Here is an 8,727-nt window from a genome sequence, read left to right as displayed (position 1 = left end):
GACCTGAGTCAGAGGCTCCTTTGGGTTTGCTGGCCAGACACCCTAGCCTAATAAGGAAGCCTCCTATCACAGTGAGAGAGCCTGTCTCAAAAAACAGTGGGGACAGCTCCTGAAGAACAACAGCCGGGACTGTCCTGAACCCTCCACCTTCAAATCCATCTGTGCGCTAATAGACACATAGCCTCCTCCTCACCTGCATACACATCAAAAAATAAAGATTCCTGATATTCCTTATAGAATGGCCTCTCATAATCATAAAAGTATATGTGGTATGTTTTGAAGATAAATTTACTTTTCCCTCCTGGATTATCTTACCCTTACTCAATAATCTTTAAGAAAAGTTATTTAGATCACTCCAACTAATTTTTAAAACCTTTGTATTTACTATATCTCCAAACTGGAACATAATATCATCATTTCCATTTCTAGTATGCTTTGGTGGAGCAGGAGCATGTGTGCACAATCTTCCTTGGGCAGCCTTCACAGGAAGTGCTCCAAAGGAGGTGAGCAAAGCTGACTACAGTCCCCAAAGATTTTCTCAATATAAGGAGTTTTGCTTTTAGTAAACATCATGGACATATGATGAAATGCTCAGACTTTAGACTGTTGCTAATATCTATGTGTTCTAGTAAATTATCAGAAGTGACTTAATATACTTCATTTACCCATTATCATGTGAGAACAATAAAAGGCCACAAACCACAGGTTATAAGAAGAAATGGATGCCACCATCCAGATCACAGTCACCGTTCAGCAGATGTTGGTTACCATCACTGATTACAGATGAGCAATCATGAATGATGGCTGTACATATTGATAGAAATGCCAGGGATGTTAGATGTTTCTTCCCTTCAGGACAGATTATTGAAACCACTCTCATCAGTCCTGTAGACAGGACGCATCATTACCTCTGTGTAGGTATCTATGTTGAGCCAGGGCCATGAAAATATATGTCATCATAATCTAATACATAGAGCTATAATTATTGCACCATCAACCAGTAAGGATTCACTATCATTTTCATCAGAAATACCACCTATTGTTATGCCCCATGCCCAGATAATCCTTCCATGGGATAAGAGACAGTCAATGAGTAAGACCAAAGATAATTAAAAGATGAACAAAGCACTTTCACTTTGTTACTAAAAAGTACTGTGAACTTTGATAATGCATTACCCTGAGAATAACAAAGTCAAGCAAACAACCTTGGAAATAAATTCATATATTGTGGGACTGGAGAGATGGCTCAGTGGTTAAGTGCACTATTTGCTCTTGAAGAAGACCCACATTTGAATCCCAGTACCCAAATTGTGGCTAGCCACTGTCTGTAACTCCGTTTCGAGGGGTATCCAATGCCTTCTACTGACCTCCTTGGGCATTGCAGGTAATAAAATCATACACGTGAAAGTAAAAGTTTTAAAAATTATGTATTGGTAGGAATTTGCCATGTGAAAGCAGCCAGTGCTCTTAACCACTCAGCCACCTTTCCAGCTCCTCATTAGGTTTTTAAATTACATTTATTTGCTAGGTGTGGTAGCACACACCATTAATCCCAGTGCTTCAGAGGAGGAGGCAGGCAGATATAGGTGAGTTTGAGGCAAGCCTGGTCTACATAGTGAGTTCCAGCTATGCAAAATGATAAAGAGATACACTAAACCACCCAAATTACGTTTTTCATTTTGCATATGCATGTGAAAGATGCAGAATTCGTGTGGAAGGCAGAGGACAAGTAGTTAAGAGTCAATTAACCTCTTCCATCATGAGGTTCCTGAGGATTGGACTAATGTCAGGCTTGGGGACAAGTGCTTAACCCACTGAGCCACCTACCATTCCTCAACAAACATATTAGAGACATTAATAAAATTTATTTTCTCAGTGCTAGAGAGTGTTTTCTTTTTAGGTGCATGGAAGGACAAGCTTATAGCGAATTTTAAGGATCTAATATTTTAGTTATGATAGCATTTCATTATGTGAATCTCATGTTTAGAATTTGCAGAGAAAATTTCCAAGCTTTTGGAATAAACATGTTAGAGGAAGGGGAAAATATTCCAAAAAGTGAAGAGTCAGAAATGAAGCTAAGTATATTACATTTTTGTTTAATTTTCATTATTATTTCATGAATTCCAGACTGTTTTCATTTATGTTTACAGTGATGCTAATACAATGATTCAGATATCTTATCTTCTGTCAGTTAGATTTAATGAAAACATCTTTAAATTGTTCACTTTCACAGAGAATTCTCCTAGATATACAAAATTGTATCAGTGCATGAAAATAAGAAACTCCTGATCCACCAGCTCACTAAATTTCATCATTATTTTAGTGTATTCCACTGACTGGCCAGCTGTGCTTGATACATTCTGTAATAACCCACTAAGGCTAGAAAAGAAACCAGAATCAGATTTTTGTCCCCATATTCATAACACAACTATCCTGATGATTTGTATTACCACAGTTTGGCAAAATGAAGGGGAAAAATCTAAATATACATACTCTATTTGAAGAGCATTTTGCATGAGTTTGTTATCTCCCAAGGCAGTCTGGGGAAGTTACTGGTGTAAAGATTAGTTGGAGATTTCACTAGGTGAATATACCTATTCAAAACTCTCCAGTTCTAGACAAATAGAGACATAATCACCTTGACAAGGTGTTTGAGGACAAGCGCAGGTAAAGCTGAGGCTGCTGTTTAGTGAGAAGTTGATCAAAAGACACCTACAGAACAATCAGACCTGCCTTCCTGGCCTGGAGTGGGCATCTCTGGTGTCTGTGCTGCCCAGGCTGGTGTTTCTAAACGCCTAGGTTCAAACTCATGGAAATAAAGCTATCTGGAGCATGTTCATTGACAGATGTATTCTACATGAGAAATCTGTATATGATCACCACAGTTGATTTCTCTTTAAATTCTCAGAAATCACGAATCAAAGATCTTTACTTACATGGAAATGAAATTACTGTGATTTCCAAAGCAAAGTCCTCAAGAACTACTTAAGTGTACTTCAGGTAGAAAAAAATTGGGAAATGGTCACACATGTTTCGATCTTAGGAACTTCTCCCTAAGTAAATGACCCTTTTTTGATTCAACTCTTAAATACTGATTTTACGTTGCATCAGGTTTTATACTCGTTTTCACATTCAACTTTACATAGTCCTACGATTCCCATTTTCTGTGTTAAAATGAAGAAGATAAAAAGCTCAAGGTCAAGGCCATATACTTACAAAAGTACATACCTAGAATTCAGAGCACCATCTACTACCCACAGTAACCTGGAGAACCTTGAAATTATTCTATTACAGGCCCAAGAATTTCTGTGAGGTGAAGATTACCCAAGGAAAAATCTCAAGTGGAAAGTGAGTAAGTAAGAAGGAAGAAATAAATAATGGGAAATAAAATTCTAAATGGCCTTTTCCCATGGAGTTTACAGGAGGACTTCCTTACTGAGATAGTGTGGAAGCCACCGTTTTCTGTGTTTGCTTCTGACCTTGATTCAGATCCAAAGAGACAGAGTTCTTGGCAAAGGTTGAGACTGCCTGTTTCTTGATCAACATATTTTTTCTATGGGTTTAGTGCACTCCTGGATGGGCCCTTTTTACCATAAAAAATACTGTCAATTAATAGCAGGAGAGATGGTCACACTGGGATCTCTTAATTATATAACTGAGAGCAGAGTTGGAAAGAGGAAAGCAAATTACAGAGAGAAGACACTGCTGGCATTTGCTCTCTGGTGTCTGGTTGTTGTGGAGTGGTTGTCCCAAGGTGGTGTCCCTGGAGGTTTCAGGTCCTGTGCTGCCATGTCCCTGGTGAGTCCAAGTTCATTTTCTATAGTCTTATCAAGATAACAGGATTATAGTTTGTCTTATCGCCTTGGAGTCATTTGTACTACAGAGGACACAGAGATGGCTTGAGTCCCAAATTTTCTATTTGCAAGTAGAGAACCTGAGACCAGAGGTGGTCAAGCTTTCATAGCCAGCTAGTAGTAATAGTTATTGATAATGATGAGTTATCTATGTATGTATTTCACTATTTATAAAGCACTTTCATATCTGATGCATGTTTTCTCAAACTCTTGATCTGAATCAACCAGCACAGAAACCTTGCAAATGACATACAATAGTATTTCCTATGCATGTATAAAGAAAACATGCCACTAAGGAACATGAAAAGACTAATTCAAGACAGCCACAAATTATGATTTAAATTATGAGAGTTAATATCCAACAATATAAGTTGCATTCTGACACACATTTGAGAGCTACATGATCTTGAGCAAATTTGCATCTCAAATTCTAAGTACTTTTTACCAAATAAATCACATGAAAGTACTAAATAATTCATAACTTATCAAAACCTCATCTATCCAGAAATAAACTGTCACGACATTGGAGAAAGATATTTGCTTCTCCTGATACTATTATATATTTCCTTTGAAATTAAAGCACTATTCTTTAAATATACCTTAAATAAATGGAATATTAGGACTGACAGAATGGCTCAGAGGGTGACACTTACCACTGAGCTAGACAACCTAAAATTGATCCCTGTGATGACCCACATAGAGGAAGGAGAGCACCAACTCCTAAAAGTTGTCCTTTGATGGGCACATGTATGCCATGGCATGCGTGCACACACATACACACAATACGTAAATTTAATAAAATTGAAAGGTTTTGTGAAACAGGGTCTCACTATGCAGTACTGGCTGGCCTGAAAAATTACTGTGTTGGTCAGGCTGGCCTCAAAATTACAAAGCCATTTTGCCCCTACTTCCTGAGTGCTAGGATTAAAGGCATGGACCAAAATGTACTGCTGAATTTGTTTGAAATAAATATTATGGAAATGAAAGTCTTCCACCTATATTCAGTCTGATTTACTGCCCTCAGAATTATATTTCTTCCATCCATCTTTTATGGTGTAAGTGTAATTTCTCCTTTTCTTCTGCTCAGTATTGCTCCATTCTATGGAAAAATGACAACTTATCCTCTACACAACTGATAAATATTGGCTCTTTCCCTCAGGGCTATTACAGTTAATGCTATGATCATAGTTTTGTGCCCTCCTTGTACATGAATGGAAGCTTCCCTAGGTGCACACAGAAGACTGCAGTTGCCGAGTTGACTTGGGTGCATACCTTCAACATCCTTGGAGAGCTCAACTGTTTCCCAATGATACTGAGTGAATGCACTTCTCAACACTGGTACCTGCGAGTCTCTGCTGCTCAAAACCCTTTTCAGTGTCTCCAATGTCAGGTTGCTAACATTCTTCATAGTGGCAGATCAAATTACTGCATTCACTTCCAGTTCACTACTTGATAGTTAGGCCAAACGCCCTGAATTCTCTCTCTATTCATAGACCAATTAATATTTAAGTTATTAGAGGTTCTATATTGTAAATGTACCTTCTCATTTAGCATATGGAAAATGATGTATAGATGACATACAGTGTTTCATTCAACTAGCACAACTACTCAGCAGAGGAAACAGGGACATTAAATCTGGTTTCCTGTCTTTTCCACTGCACAGTCACATCTGTATTCTCCTTAAACAACTAGTCTTGGCTTATATTTTTCTTTTTTTTTTTTTGTTTTCTGTTTTTTGTTTTGTTTGTTTGTTTGTTTGTTTGTTTGAGACAGGATCGATCTGTACCTGCCCTACCTGCCCTGGAATTCACTATGTGGCCCAGGCTGGCAATGAAATCAGAGTACCCCCTCTGGAGAGCTGGGACTAAAAGTGTGGGCCCTGGCGCCCAGCCCTTATATTTTTATCTTCGCATGGATTGTGTCACATACAGCCAAGAAAGAACACATGATGCATTATTAAACAGGGAAATTTATATTTATCTGTCCCTATTAAAAATGTTACAGTTCAGAATTCTACATTTCTAAATATTATTTGAACTTTCATAGAGCTAATCACTGAAGAAACAGAAAAGGAATTTGAAGATTCTACTGTATGTGTAGATAGCAAAAAGAAACGTGTATGTGTGTGTGTGTGTGTGTGTGTATGTGTGTGTGTGTGTGTGTGTGTGTTCATGTGTGTGGATTTGTGTGTGAAGCCAGAAGACAACCTTGGTTGTCCTTCTTCAGGAGCCATCCACCTTGTTTTTGAGGCGAGCTCTCACTATACCTGGGGCTCCCCAATATGAAGAGGCTGGTGGCCAGTAAACTCCAGGGATCTGCCTGCCCTTCCTGCCCACTGCTGAGATGACAAGCACATTCTGCCACAATTGACTTTTTATGTGTATTCTGGATATCACACTGGGGTCCTCATACTTTCAAAGTACAAAACTGGGCTGTCTCCTCAGTCCAAACACAAAGAAATGCTTTTACTTCTCATCTGTCAATAAACAATTAATGAAACTTGTGTAAGTTTGCATGTCATCCTCTAGAATATTTTCTGTTTGAGCCCAAATAATTCCTGACATCCTTCTTCTCCCTTATACCATAAGTTTACTTCAATCAGCTTGCACTATATTACACTTAAATGTAAATGTTGTCAATTTTGTAAGTTAAATTTGTTCTTTCACAATTTCACACATGTACAGATGTACATAAGGCATTCTGACCACACCCCCACCCTCTCCCATCTCTTCTATCCCTATCTATTCCCCTCTTCCTGACTAATCTTTTTCTCACAATGGTGTTTATTCATTTATTTTTATTACCACTGAACTTCTACAGGGCTGTATGTGTGACCATGGGTTTGAAGCCAGCCTGTAGAGCCTGGTGGGCTCATCACTGGTAAACAACTGAGGAAACAATGCTCCTTCTTTCAGACTTATCAATAGCCAAATGTAGGTTTTTAATTTTATTTATGAACTCTGGAGCCTAGTCACATAGGATGAGACCCTTCCTTATTTCTCTTTTCATTCTTACAAATACACTAACGAATTTATTTAGAAAAAAAACCTTCATGAATTCTAGGATGTTGGTCAATATGAAATTGCTGAGACCAAGCTAAAAGCAAGTTTTAGTCCCATAAACTGACTTGTGTGATTCAGGTAAGCTTACAGTCTATAATATACCACAGTACTCAGTCTTTGTCAGGAGCAAATCTGAAAAACAATGGTATTTTCACTTTACCCAGGGTAGTGGTTTAACTTAACATTTTGTCTGCAGTTGCTGTTGCCATTTGGGGAGTATTAGGAGATGTGGCCATGGTGGAGGAAGTACATCTCTGGGGGTGTAATTTAACCTTGCCTCATTTCTGGTTTGTCCCTCCTTGATTCCTGTGCTTGCTTGAAGATGTGAGCCCTCAGCTTTCTGCTTCAGCTGCCTCCTGCTCCCTCAATTCCATATCATGAGGGACTTTTTTTAAAATATTTTTTTTATTTTATTTTGTGTGTAGAAGTGTGTTACACAGTTTGGGAACACAGGGCAGGACCACTAGACTTAAGTAAATTGGAATGAGTCAAATTTTTATTTAAGCTACATAGCTGACTACAGCCTCCAGGGTATGCAAGTGTGGAGTCTATAGGACTTTTCTAAGTAAGGGAGGGAAGGAGTCTTTAAAGGTAAAAACCACATTGCCTCATTCTTATGGAATGTGTAGCTGCAAGGGGAGAGATTATACTTCCCTCAGGGCCTAGTGATAAGCATGTATACAGAAGCCAAACAAGCAATAGTTAATCACCCCATGACAGGTATAAAACAGAGGGGCCTTTCGGGGGTCAAGGATACATTTCATTGTTACAGAGTCACAAAAACTCAACTTCTTCTTAAGTAAACAGGCAAGAGCACGAGATAAGTTATGACAGAGTCTGGGTGGTGACACTGCTATCTGTAGTTAGCCATTACTGGGAACCAGGCCTCTGAGGGGGAGGGAGGCAGTTATTTGAACTAAGTTCAACCTCACGTCTAACTTGCCTGAGACAAAATGGAGGAAAGGGTCAAGATGGAAACACCCACACTATCACATGCCCATTGATTCTGGATTATATGGATCAAATCATTGATTCATTATCATGTTGATCTATGAGCTGGTATCGGATCTGCAAGGTCAATATTTTAGCTGAATTGATTCTCTTTTCTATATATGTGAGTATCCAATTTAAGAGACATGTCTGATAGTAACACCAAGGAATAGCAGGAGGAGGGCCCATTATAACAGTTAGGAGGGTGGTGAGCCAAAGGGAACAGGAAAATGGGGTCTCATACCAATTGGAGGATTTGGCTCTTTCTTTGGCTCTCTGCTCTAAATTCTCTTTAACCATAGCCAAGTTTCTCTTATAATTCCTGAGTTGTTGCATAAATGCAATATTTTTCTTCCAGAGCCATACATAGGCCTCGCTCCTTTAGGAACAAGATACCTAGTCCTCTACAATTTGTAAGACCATTTCTGACAGGTAATTCATCTGCATCTCAAGTTGTTCTATAGAATTCCTGAGATGATCTTGTTAGGGTCTGAGACTCCCTGGGCTTCCCAGGAAAACAATATGTACGAGTACGGAGATGTAATTCAAGCAAAATCTTTATTAAGCCAGCTAGCTGGGGTCGACCATCCTCCCAAGACATGCAGGCCTGGTTAGAGCAATCGACCCTGAAGCAGCTTCAGGCAAAGTTTATATAGGATTTTCACAGCCATTGTACCAGAGCCCACGCATTTTCACACAACCAATAGCTTTAAAATACTTAACCTATAGATTTAAGCTAATTCATGTGTGTCACCCTCTGGGTGGTACATGTCAGTTTCCTGATTTCTGTAATCTCTTATTTACACAAGCATTTCTGACCA

This window comes from Nannospalax galili, unplaced genomic scaffold (assembly GCF_000622305.1).
Source record: "Nannospalax galili isolate Female #2095 unplaced genomic scaffold, S.galili_v1.0 scaffold936, whole genome shotgun sequence".
Taxonomy (NCBI): Eukaryota; Metazoa; Chordata; class Mammalia; order Rodentia; family Spalacidae; genus Nannospalax; species Nannospalax galili.
Note: the sequence above shows the minus strand (reverse complement) of the source record.